This window comes from Chelonia mydas, chromosome 6 (genome assembly GCF_015237465.2).
Source record: "Chelonia mydas isolate rCheMyd1 chromosome 6, rCheMyd1.pri.v2, whole genome shotgun sequence".
Classification (NCBI taxonomy): domain Eukaryota; kingdom Metazoa; phylum Chordata; order Testudines; family Cheloniidae; genus Chelonia; species Chelonia mydas.
In genome coordinates, this window is record NC_051246.2 from 41,279,044 (window position 1) to 41,292,926 (window position 13,883).

At 40.4% G+C, this 13,883-nt stretch overlaps 1 long non-coding RNA gene across 1 annotated transcript in view; it reads right to left on the reverse strand.

The window, feature by feature from the left end:
* Positions 1-10,280: 10,280 nt before the first annotated feature.
* LOC122466256 overlaps positions 10,281-13,883 on the reverse strand; it is a 57,680-nt gene continuing 54,077 nt past the window's right edge. The window contains exon 4 of the long non-coding RNA XR_006291632.1: positions 10,281-10,344. This is a non-coding gene — a long non-coding RNA (uncharacterized LOC122466256). The remainder of the gene's footprint in view (positions 10,345-13,883) is intronic.

Sequence of the window (13,883 nt, forward strand, 5' to 3'; positions counted from 1 at the left end):
CCTTGATCCCACCCCAGAGCCCCCTCTCGTACCCCCAAGCCCCTCATCCCCATCCCAGAGCCCGCGCCCCCCCCCCCGGTGCCCCAACAGCCTGCCCCATCCCTGATCCCCCTCCTGCCCTCTGAACCCATTAGTCCCAGCCCGCAGCACCCTCCTGCACCCCAAACCCCTCATCCCCGGCCCCACCCCAGAGCCCACACCCCCAGTCGGAGCCCCCACCCGCTCCTGCACCCCTACCCCCAGTTTGGTGAGCATTCATGGCCTGCCATACTATTTCCATACCCAAATGTGGCCCTCAGGCCAAAAAGTTGGTCTACTCCTGGTTGAGATAGTTAATGTGATCTACACTTAACTTTACAAGAGGGTGTTGTACTCATTTGACTGTTGTGTCCAGGTCAGTAACTTTTGAGTGTCCCAGTACAATAATAGGGTTAACTAAAACATCCACATTTCCTCTTTAGACCAGCACAACTCACAGGTACTTCATCCAGGTCTGTCTGTCAGATTTATCAGTGGATGAAAACAAGCTAATACACAACTGACAATGTGACAAGATAACGAAGTCCCCACTGCCAAAAAAGGTTTGGGAATTTGCTGCCTTCTCATACTTGATTTTCCCTTTCTTTTGTTTAGCTTGGCTTCAAAAGCAATTACCTGGCTTGAAATCATTACAGGCACAACCAGATACATTTCTATTCAATTCATCTTTGTTCTGAAGCCAGGTTTTGCTTCTAACTTGATGGTCCTGTGAGGATTTTAGCTTGAACATTTAGAACCAAATTATTGCTGAAGAGGACTAATACAGTACCAAAGTAGAACTAATTAAAAGTTAATTAATTCATCGGCATCCATTAGATCATTAATCTTACAATACATTATATACTGTTACTTTCTTCTCCCTCAACTGGCCTGGCCTGTTTCTCTCACTCTTTCTCTCTCTTATTTAAAATCTGAGCAGTTGGAAATTTTCCTAGCTAGGTACTGTACAGTGTGTCTTGTTAGAAGTTCATGCTTTAACTTAGCAATTGATACTAATAAATTAACTGGCATTGCCAATAGCTATGTAATGAGTAATTTGTGGTAGAGACATTTTAGAATATGGGCAGTGTCATTAAGCATGAGCATCCTTAGGGTTTTGTATTTGTTCTTCCAATTAGTATATGTTTGCCTACAGCATCCAGCATGATGTAGCAGTCAAAGACGCAAGCAGACTAATAAATCCAATCATCCCTAGGATAAAAGCTATACATTCGGCAGCACAACCTCCTCCTCCCACTGTTTTGTGTGAGAATGAGGCAGGCACCTAACTCATTCTCACACTAAAAGAAAGGGAGTACTTGTGGCACCTTAGAGACTAACCAATTTATTTGAGCATAAGCTTTCGTGAGCTACAGCTCACTTCATCAGATGCATAAAGTGGAAAACACAGTGAAGACGTTTTTATACACACAGACCATGAAAAAATGGGTGTTTATCACTACAAAAGGTTCTCTCTCCCCCCACCCCACTCTCCTGCTGGTAATAGGTTATCTAAAGTGATCACTCTCCTTACAATGTGTATGATAATCAAAGTGGGCCATTTCCAGCATAAATCCAGGGTTTAACAAGAACGTCTGAGGAACAATGGGGAGGTAGGGGGAGAGGAATAAACAAGGGGAAATAGGCTTGAATAGAGACTGGGAGTGTTTGAGTCATTATAAAAAGTAACTTAAGTTAATTGTATCCAATTTGCAAATTAATTCCAATTCAGCAGTCTCTCGTTGGAGTTTGTTTCTAAAGTTTTTCTGTTGTAATATCGCAACTTTCATGTCTGTAATCGCGTGACCAGACAGATTGAAGTGTTCTCCGACTGGTTTATGAATGTTTCAACCTGACCACACCACACGATCCATTGTCTACAGCAAAGCTCTACACAACCGCATTTGCTCCAACCCCTCAGACAGAGACAAACACCTACAAAATCTCTATCGAGCATTCTTACAACTACAATACCCACCTGCTGAAGTGAAGAAACAGATTGACAGAGCCAGAAGAGTACCCAGAAGTCACCTACTACAGGACAGGCCTAGCAAAGAAAATAACAGAACACCACTAGCCGTCACCTTCAGCCCCCAACTAAATCCTCTCCAACGCATTATCAAGGATCTACAACCTATCCTGAAGGACGACCCATCACTCTCACAAATCTTGGGAGACAGGCCAGTCCTTGCCTACAGACAGCCCCCCAACCTGAAGCAAATACTCACCAGCAACCACACACCGCACAACAGAACCACTAACCCAGGAACCTATCCTTGCAACAAAACCCGTTGCCAACTGTGCCCACATATCTATTCAGGGGACACCATCATAGGGCCTAATCACATCAGCCACACTATCAGAGGCTCGTTCACCTGCACATCTACCAATGTGATATATGCCATCATGTGCCAGCAATGCCCCTCTGCCATGTACATTGATCAAACTGGACAGTCTCTACGTAAAAGAATAAATGGACACAAATCAGACATCAAGAATTATAACATTCATAAATTAGTCGGAGAACACTTCAATCTGTCTGGTCACGCGATTACAGACATGAAAGTTGCAATATTACAACAGAAAAACCCAGAGCCCAAAGAGCTAACTCCATAAGAGAGTTGTTGGAATCTACCATTGGCTAGCTTAGGCGGCTCCCAACCTAATGTGCTGGGTTTCATGGATCCCATTCTTAGATGCCTCTCCCCTCCCCCATTCATTTGCACCTAACTCAGGCTTTGTGGATTACAGTAGCGTACCAATGATTTTTCTAGGGGCCGAAAAGTTAAGCACTGCAATGCTTAAGTCCCTTCGTGAATCGGCTTTAGTTAAACCCACACCTCCATTTCCTTCTGCCTTTCCTCTCTTAGGGCAAAATTTATGGAAGCCAGTGGGAGTTTTCCCCAATGACTTCAGTGGGGTTTGCACCAAACCCAGGGTGCCTAGTCCTACTCTCACTGAAGTCATTAGTTTATTATTAGCCAATTATCTACAACAAGAACTGGTTTGGGTCCTCATTCTGCCTAATAGAAAAGGAGTACTTGTGGCACCTTAGAGACTAACCAATTTATTTGAGCATAAGCTTTCGTGAGCTACAGCTCACTTCATCGGATGCATACTGTGGAAAGTATAGAAGATCTCTTTATACACACAAACCATGAAAAAATGGGTGTTTACCACTACAAAAGGTTCTCTCTCCCCCACAAACCCACTCTCCTGCTGGTAATAGCTTATCTAAAGTGATCACTCTCCTTACAATGTGTATGATAATCAAGGTGGGCCATTTCCAGCACAAATCCAGGGTTTAACAAGAACGTCTGGGGTGGGAGGGGGGTAGGAAATAACAAGGGGAAATAGGCTTGAATAGAGACTGGGAGTGGCTAAGTCATTATGCAAGGTAACCTATTTCCCCTTGTTTTTTCCTACCCCCCCCCCCCCGACATTCTTGTTAAATCCTGGATTTGTGCTGGAAATGGCCCACCTTGATTATCATACACATTGTAAGGAGAGTGATCACTTTAGATAAGCTATTACCAGCAGGAGAGTGGGTTTGTGGGGGGGGAGGGGGGGGACCTGGATTTGTGCTGGAAGTGGCCCAACTTGATCATCATACACATTGTAAGGAGAGTGATCACTTTAGATAAGCTATTACCAGCAGGAGAGTGGGGTGGGGGGAGAGAAAACCTTTTGTAGTGGTAAACACCCATTTTTTCATGGTTTGTGTGTATAAAAAGATTGTCTGTACTTTCCACAGTATGCATCCGATGAAGTGAGCTGTAGCTCACGAAAGCTTATGCTCAAATAAATTGGTTAGTCTCTAAGGTATCACAAGTACTCCTTTTCTTTTTGCGAATACAGACTAACACGGCTGTTACTCTGAAACCTTTCATTCTGCCTAATGTGGACCTCAAGATCACATGCTCTCCAAAAATGCTGTTCAAAATGAAATCTGGAGCCTGCTGTCTTTTAAAAGTTTGCTGCCTTAGTGTGCAATGGATACAGAGGGCTGTCCCTAGCCATTTTGGTGCTCTACGCAGCCCCCCCACGGGGTGTGTGTGTGTGACCCCAGGCCTCCACGGGGGGCAGGATAGAAACCATCCTCCAGCATAAGCCGGCGGAGCGGAGTGAGTTGGGCCTGGGTCACTCCATTTTCCGCAGCCCCATGAGTGCGGGGTCGGGCCTGCCCTGCGCTCACTGAGCGGCAGGAAGTGGAGCGACTCAGCTCCAGCCCACTCCACTTTGCTCCCCTGGCTCCCAGCCTTGGGGGGCCGGAGGAACCAACCCCCAGCACTCACCTGTGGCATGGAGCAGGCTGGGGCCAGGTCACTGCACTTACCACCGCCCAGTGAGTGCAGAGCACCCAACTCCTGTTGCAGTCCTCAGGGGAAGGGGTGGAGTGGGGGCAGGGCTGAGGCAGAGCAGGGGTGGGAAGAGTCGGGGCAGGGGCCATGGGGAAGAGGCAGAGCAGGGGCTGGAGCAGCATGCAGCTGTGTAGGGCACCAGGAAATTTGGTGTCTCAAACTTCCTGGTGCCCTACGCAGCTGCGCACTTTTGTGTATGGGTAGGATATAGCTGTGGATACAGCTTTGGTGCTTTTATTACTTGGGACATTTTCTTTTGGCTCAGTAGCACTGTTTTCAATTTGCTTTCTATTAGGAGCCTCGAGGCAAAGGGCAATGAGAATAAGAGTCTGCAGAGGTTTGTTCAGCAGAGTTCATATCACTGTCAGTCGGTGCAGTGCATCCCTAATATTAAACTCCCAATAGTTTAATTATAGTTGCCTGTTTAATAGTGCATATGAACAGCTTGTTTGATGCGGATAGTGAAGTTTTCGTTTATAATGTACATTATAAGAATATTTGGTTCCTGACGCATTGAGAATTGCAGACTGCATATTATTAGAGGCACTCTGCAAAGCAGGACCTAAAGGTCAAAGAGAGAGAGAGAGAGAGAGAGAAAGATTGTTAAGATTCCTCCAGGCGTAGTTTAGGGGGAAACAGATTGAAAGTTGGCAAATTGTGGGGCTAACTAGATGTCTGAAACTGCACAGAGGAAAAAGGGCTGAGGAAATCTGCTCAGTGCCCTAGGTGCCACACAGGCATGGAAGGATTTAAACTAAGGCTGTTTTTGAATGGTTCTTTAGAGATTAAACTGTGGCAGAAACTTGCCTTCTAGGCTCATTTTGTTTTGGAGAGCTTTTCAGTCTAAAGAAGTCCGAGTTTCTTGGAATATTTAATCTAAACTCCCTCCCTTCCAGTGCTCTGAAGTAAAAGAGTTTCTTAAATGTTCCACATCTCACTCCCTCACTAAATGTTGCCAGCTATCTTTAGGATCCCTAAGGAATTCCAATAGTAAATGAAAATACAGTCAAATTCATGCTGACGGAGTCCTAAAGAACGACGTTACATTTGTGGATGGAATTAAAGTGAGGTTCTACTCTGCAAAGTAACTCTTTAAAAATAAGACTATGAAGTTCGAGGTTTATTTTGTCTCAGCAATTTCTGGATTAAATGTCCTCATTTTACAAATATAAATAGTTTTTTTCCCTAACTGCCATTCCTACAATCTTCCCATAGGCTTAAAGATTCCAATAGGTTTTTTCTCTTGCACATTGGCACCAGAAATACAATTTCTACAAGCCAAATTGTAATTAATCTAATACAAATTCTACAAGCCCTCCACTATACCTGTGCAATACCACTGTCTTCCAATTTTGCCCTTAGTAACACCTGTGCAACCCCACTGTTTTGCATGGGTTTTCACAGATGCAACTCATAGAAATTCAGTCAACCATTCTGTTGCTGATGTGCAAGATGGAGTAGAATCAGCAGCGCTCCCATTCTTAGCTGTGTTGTTTTCTAGGGCTAAGAGGAGTAAAAAGTCATTTTTTGTTGTTGAAGAACAAAGATATTTATCTGGATATATAAAAGGAACAGATTTATTGAGGAAGGAGGTGCCATTTTTATATAGTTCATTTTCAAAATAAACCACACTTTAATAGAACTGCAAAGATTAGAGCTGTTGTTGAATCTTAGTGTGGGAGGCCAGGGTCTTCCTCGAGTCCACTTCCAGTTATTTATAATGTCCTTTCCCTCAGTTCATAGCACGAGGGGTTCTTCAAGTAAAACCAACAGCCAAAAGTAAAAGTAAGGTGCTCTCCCCTCTCTTTCCCTTATTGGAGAGGGGAATATGTATGACAACAAAGAAAGGCAAAGGTGGCAGGCAGTTTTTCTGGATTCAGCCCTTTGGTCTTAGTCTGTCAGTGAGTTTATTATCTTTTAATGGGGTCTATCTCCAGCCCCTCCTCTTTGGGCATATTGCTTTATAGCTGGGCTGTGCAACTTCAAGAGTAGTGTGGCCTGCCACTGACTCCCTCTTGGCTGGCCTGTCTCTATAGACAAAAAGGAAAGGAGTACTTGTGGCACCTTAGAGATTAACCAATTTATTTGAGTATAAGCTTTTGTGAGCTACAGCTCACTTCATCGGATGCATACTGTGGAAAGTATAGAAGATTTTTTATACACACAAAGCATGAAAAATGGGTGTTTACCACTACAAAAGGTTTTCTCTCCCCCCACCCCACTCTCCTGCTGGTAACAGCTTATCTAAAGTGATCACTCTCCTTACAATGTGTATGATAATCAAGGTGGGCCATTTCCAGCACAAATCCAGGGTTTAACAAGAACGTCGGGGGGGGGGGGGGGTGTGTAGGAAAAAACAAGGGGAAATAGGTTACCTTCCATAATGACTTAGCCACTCCCAGTCTCTATTCAAGCCTAAGTTAATTGTATCCAATTTGCAAATGAATTCCAATTCAACAGTCTCTCGCTGGAGTCTGGTTTTGAAGTTTTTTTATTGTAATATCGCAACTTTCATGTCTGTAATCGCGTGACCAGACAGATTGAAGTGTTCTCTGACTGGCTTATGAATGTTATAATTACACATTGTAAGGAGAGTGATCACTTTAGATAAGCTATTACCAGCAGGAGAGTGGGGTGGGGGGAGAGAAAACCTTTTGTAGTGGTAAACACCCATTTTTTCATGCTTTGTGTGTATAAAAAATCTTCTATACTTTCCACAGTATGCATCCGATGAAGTGAGCTGTAGCTCACGAAAGCTTATGCTCAAATAAATTGGTTAGTCTCTAAGGTGCCACAAGTACTCCTTTTCTTTTTGCGAATACAGACTAACACAGCTGTTACTCTGAAACCTGTCTCTATAGACAGCAATCTCTGAGGCAGAGCAGCTGTTCATCACCCCCTCCTGTAGCAGGTTTTCCCTTTCAAGCTCATCTCCATCCTGATAGAACAAGCCTTGCAGGTGCACCTCATTGGTGCTAAACAAGCTCAGAAGAGCTGCTTGAGTCTCCTCCTCACCCCACCCTGCAAGAGTGAATACACAGAATATGGAATAGACTCTTAGTGGTTTTGTTTTGCTATTATCTCTTACTGATCTTTACTATTTACTTGTGATTTCACTTCATTCCTTATCTCACTGCCTTTAACTTGCCCACACCTGTTTAAAACATACATAATGAACAATTAAACTTCATTTTTTTTCAAATTTGATCACCATTCAAAATTATCCATTGAATGATCTTACGTGGACATATTTCAGCTAGGGATTGCTCACAATCTCTGTTTGCAATGTACTATTCCTTTGAACTATTCACCTTATGTTATAGGTCACCTGAGTCACATAACACAATTTCCATTGGCATATTAGTAGAGCTCCCAAAATTGGAAAGAGCCTTCACTAATTTCAGTGCAAACAATCATGTAAATACATTTTGCATGGGAATTTGTGATACTCACTCTTTCTGGAAAAAAAAAAAAAAAAAAAAAAAAAAAAAAAACGTGTATGAAGACAATTTCACTATTCAATTTTTTGCAGAAAACAGGTCAGAGATTGTCAGTGAAATTTGCTGGGTTTTATCTGAATAAACTGATCACGAATATATTCCTTGCAGTATTCACACAGCTCTAAATATGTCTAACAACATTTCCTAACCCTCTTTTCTGAATACGTTTTTGATTTTAATATAAAAATTAGTGATCAAGGCTTCAGACAACCATTACATAAATAGGAGTAATATTACATAAATACCTGCCCAGAAGACAACTACTGCACAGTTAAACCCAAATGTCCAAATCCTATATTCTGTATATAATCAAAACCCCTACAAATGCCCAGAACAATTATGCCTCTTGCTATTCAGAAGGTCAGACTAGATGATCTAGCAGTCCCTTCTGGCCTTAAATTTGGTGGCTCTGTAACCTCATCCAAATAACACCACATATTAAATAGACAAAAATGAGAAGGGAGAGGGAAGAGGGAAAGGATTTTCAGGGAAAGAAGAGACTAATGAAATAAAACAGAAAAATAAAATACCACTGGCAGACTTATTGATACATCTGCATACCAGAAACGTCCCCTGAACCAACCTTTTTATAACAAGCTCCTAACTTACCTCAATAGTTTACTCAGAAGTTTTTATACATTATATAGCGATATTCAGCAGCTTTTTCTTCTCCTTTTAAAGAAAAGTGCACTTTTTGCTTCGTGGAATGGGCCCCTGCTTACGGTACCTTGTGGGAGTGAATTTCACATATCATTAGACGAACGGTTCTTTGAGCCTCAGACTGCCAGGGATACATTATAACAGCACTGCTATAGTTTAGCGACCACCGGCGTTTCCAATATAAACTCCATTTTTCAAGGGTTTATAAAAGTCAGCCATTTTAATTTGCATTGAGCTGAAACTGGGCATACACACTGTGAAGTAGGATATTTGTGTTTTGTTGCTCGCATGACATGACACAATATAGCAGAGGCAGGAGTGTAGCCTAGTGGATAGTGCCCTGCACTGGAAGAAATGGGTTCAATTCCTGGTGCTGCCAGTGGCCTGCTGGGTGACCTTAGGCAAGTCATGTCACCTCCCTGAGCCTCAGTCTCCCCATGAGTAAAATTGGGATGATACTTTACACCTTTGTAAAGTGATTTGAGATCTACTGATGAAAAGCTCTATTTAAGAGCTAGATATTATTTATTAATTAATATTAAAGCACTGGAAAATGGTTTCAAAGGCTTTTTTTTTGGAGGGGGGGTCACTAACAAAATATGAAAGTTTATTTTTCTTTCCATGTGCATGTGCAACTCACATTCATTCCAAATGATGTTACACTAGAACCTCAAAGTTACGAACACCAGAGTTATGTACTGACAATCAATCAAACTGAGAGTACACAGACAGCAGAGACAAAAAAAAGAAGCAGCAGCATATATTGTACAGTGTTAAATGCAAACTACTAAAAAAAACCAAAGGAAAGTTAAAAAAGATGTGACAAGCTAAGGAAACTTTTTCTGTGCTTATTTCATTTAAATTAAGATGGTTAAAAAGCAGCATTTTTCTTCTGCATGGTAAAGTTTCAAAGTTGTACTAAGTCAATGTTTAGTTGTGAACTTTTGAAAGAACCACCATAGCATTTTGTTCAGAGTTACGAACATTTCAGAGTTTACAACCTCCAGTCCCAAGATATTTGTAACTCTAAAGTTCTACTGTAGATGTGCATATAGGCCATGGAGCTAGGACACTGGAAAGGTGGGAAGAAAAGTGGCAGACACTGCCTACAAAAATCCCTCTGTAGCAACTACATTGGGGGGTTGTGCAGTTGGAGATGATGCTTGTTTTGGCCAGGAGATGGAGCAGCACTTCTCCAAAGCATATTCCCCCTAGAACTCAGCACACTTCTGGTTCAAGTTTTCAAAGATCTCTGAGGTGGAATAAGTAAAAGTCAAAAGTACTCTGTAAAGGTGATAGGCAATATTGATGGTTTAGAAGTCTTTCAGAGATTTACAGGTCTATTCCTCTCTCATATCAATGGGAGGTTTGTGTCTCTGTGATTCAGAAGGCAAGCTAAACTATTGTATATGAAGTGGTAAACACATGCAGGAGATGCCAAAATATTCCAAAGGGTAATTCAGTTCATAGTTAGAGCTGAGCAGGTAGAGTGAATGGTCTAGAATGGACCAGAATACTTGTCATTACACTGAAAGCTCTCCAAAACCCCTGTAGCACATATTCTATGCAAATCTGTTCTCATTGTATTTGCCATTTGCACATAAGGGCAAAACTGCAGCCTTGCAGGGCACAACAAGAGTTTACATTTACCACTGAAAATGTGTCTGTTTGCTTCCCACTCTCCCCTCCTTCCATCCATCAATCCTGTTCTGCTCTTAGTTACCTGTTTCTGCTTGTCCAGGAGGTAGACAGTTCAGAAATTCCCATAATCAAGTTAAGCGTGAAGGATTTCATTTCACATATTCCTGAGGAAAAGACCAAATACAAAACCATGTCCGTTTAGAACTTACAAGAACATATGATCACTATAAAATCTCAAAAGATAAGCAACACCACTCAGCATGAATAAGATCCAATATGTGAAAAATGGTTTGCTATAATTTATTTTTTAAGAGATGACCAAAAATAGGTGTAGTTTTCTTCATCCAATTTAAGACTCGTCTCGTGTGGAAGAACAAAAACAAACTGCTAATGCAAAATGTGAGAGGCATTTTGCAGTATGTTGAAAAATGTGGCATGTACAACACTGAAACAGGTTGCATACCCACTTTCAAGCTTTGGCTGTCATCAGGTGGCAGGAGCATGGCCCAGCCTGGTAATGTCCAAAATATGAAAAGCAGGCATGTGGCATACTTTTACTTCAAAGACATGCATAACACAAACACTGCTATAGCTATAGATAGAATATAACCATTTGTTACCAAGAATCATGACTGTGAATGAAGTAACAAGAACAAAGTGTCCAGCAAAAGAGCAACCTGATATCAGAACTGCAAGGCTTATGTGACCTTTTGCAAAAACACTGTCCAAAATAATGAAAAAACACCTGATCTTTTTGTACTATTGTGCTGTGATCAATAAACATGCTGGGCCTGATTCTGATATCATGCTGGTTTCACACTCCACTGTCTTCACTAGCATACATGAGATCAGAATCATGACCATTTTATGGAGTCATTAAATCACTTAATATCATGCAGATTCAGCAATGGTGCATGCTGTAGTGGTTAGGAAGCCATTTTACTGTAGTATATACTAGATATAACCACATCTGTGTATATTCTGCTAATGTACACGATACTGAGGTGCTCGGTATAAGTATAGTTGAAAATTAAGTGCCTAAATTTGGGCACTTATGTCAGAAAATTTTCATCATATTCTGTGAAGTATACACAATGAAGCAGCATTTGTATGGCTCTTTGTAAGTCTCTTACTGAAAAAAAAATTAATATAATGGGATTTTCCTTAAAGGCATGACCTGACGTTGATTATGTTGGTACAGGAAGCACACACAACAAATATTATTCTGGTTCTAGAAGTATTACTGGTTCCAGTGGTATCCCCCATTATATGCATAGTGAATATTGCTAGAATGAACATTTTAACTGAGCCCACATTATGTGCTGTCAAAGATGTTAAATACAGAGTAAGGTTCAATTTAGTTGTCTAGGCTGCATGGTCCTGATCATTAGCAAGAACTAGTGGATAATATTTGTTAATATACGCTAAATTCAGCAGAAGAAGCAGAAGCTGAAGCAATTATTTTGAGCCAAGGCTTTTCTTGCTCCTTTTGGCCCGGGACCTAGAGAAATCATCATGAGGTTTAGTTTTTGCGACAAAAATGCTCTCCCCCATCCCCAAAATATCCTGAGAACATTCTGCTGTAACCTGAGAAAAAGACTCAGCTAACCTCACCTGAGGTAATTTGCACTCAAGTCTTAACTGACTTGTAGGCAGCACAAGGGAGTTTCTTGTAGCCTAATGAGTTCCATCAACCCCATGTTAAGTGTTCCTATGCAGCCACATAACCACTAAGTAGGAAAATGGCACATATTACACAATGCTGGGCATCCTTTTCATTCACAGAAAACAAGGGAGTTACATGCCACTTTAAATCACGTTTTTGTTTACTTTGAAAATAATGAGGACAGATTCACAACTTGTGTAAATTGACATAGTGGCTCTGAAGTCAATGGAGCTATGCTGATTTACATCAGTCGCATTCTAGCTCAGAGTTTTTAGTAACTAAAAATCAGAATGTTTAGCTATGCTTCCAACACCACTACAATATTTTAGTACCATTTACATTAGTTTTACCTTTCTGTCAAATGCTCTGTACAGTTTGATTTTTTCCCAATTAGTACTTTATATATAGACAGACATCCATTTAAAACATTGCTGTATAAAACTGAGCAATTGTCTAAAGCAATTAACTGCATTGATTTTTTTTTTATTTGTTAACTATTACTGACCCAAACACATCAATGTAATCAGTTCCTTTGCTTTTCCGTTTCAGTCATTACATTTGCTAATATGGGAGTAAAAAGTATACAGCAGTCATTGCAAAATTAATAGTTTTTAATTTCAAACTTGAAATTAGTCGTAAAAATGACCTGACTGCTAATATAATATAGATTCATTTAAAAAAAAAAAACCTGAGAAACTCATTATGGGGAATTAACACAAAATCATTATTACATGAGATTAATCAATATTCCCTAGTTTAATAGACTACAAAAGTACATTTAAATTTGAATATTTGTATCAATAGCTATATAGGAAAATATGTACTTGATTAAAGCTCTTGAAACAACCACAGTCGACCATATTTCCTGATATTAAATGCGATGAGAAAGTCTTCCATGCTCCACCAGTAGTACACAGGAAAAGAACAAATGCAAATCATAAAGTTAATGCCATGCTTAGATCACTGTAGGTATTAGGATGGTCTATAGAGTCATCTTCCTTCTCAAAAGGCTAGAACCCTGAACATAAAATGAAATTTTCTGAAAAACTGCCCAGTGAGATCATTTCAGTGACAACAAAAAAGTGTAAATATGGCATTGTTGAATTTTTTGGGAACTGCTGACACTCAACCTTTGGCTTGGCACCTTTCATGACACCAGAAAGATACAGTAATTTCCCAAAAATATATTGCCTGTAATTCCATAATTTTTAGGCCCAATTCTGCCCCTTAATCTCATGTAGCACTCCTATTCATGTCTATGGAAATACTTGTTTCAGTCCAGGAGAATAGCATGCACTCATTTTATACATATATTTATAATTCTCTCCTGTACTTGTCATACAAATTCACTGCTGTCACCCAGGGGTTAGTGATACCTTTTTCTTAAGAAGCTGAAGTAATGGAAATACAAATGGAATTGCTTGTACAGTATGTCTTGTTAGAAGTGCATGCTTTACCTTAGCAATTGATACTGATCAATTAACTTGCATTGCCGATAGCCATGTAATGAGTAATTTGTGGTAGACACATTTTAGAATATGGGCAGTGTCAGTGAATCAAAAAAACCTTAAAAAATATCTGTCATGCCCTTCTGGTTATTTCCATCCAGTTCAACCCTATGTAAATCCTTGGGTTACTGATTATATAAATATTATGGTGACGCTCTACAAATTAAAATAAATAGCTGATTCTGCTCTCTACTTTTTTAATGTATTATTTTTGTTTGACTATCAAACACCTGCTTTAATACAAAAAGCCTGTAATTTCCTTGTAATCACAACACACACAGTATACAGGCATATTCACAACATGTTTATACTATGGCTAGACTTTTTTAAAAGATGGATAATTTTATGACCAATAAACATTTGCTGTTGTACACATTAAGATGAGGTAATCAAGACTAATGCATCAGGAAATCAGCTAATCTCTGCAGCAGCAAGGGGATTTTACTATCAAAAACATATGGCATTTCTCAGCTATGTGTGGATCATGGGACTTTCTGTTCACCTTTCTCTGAAACAGGCACAGGGCACA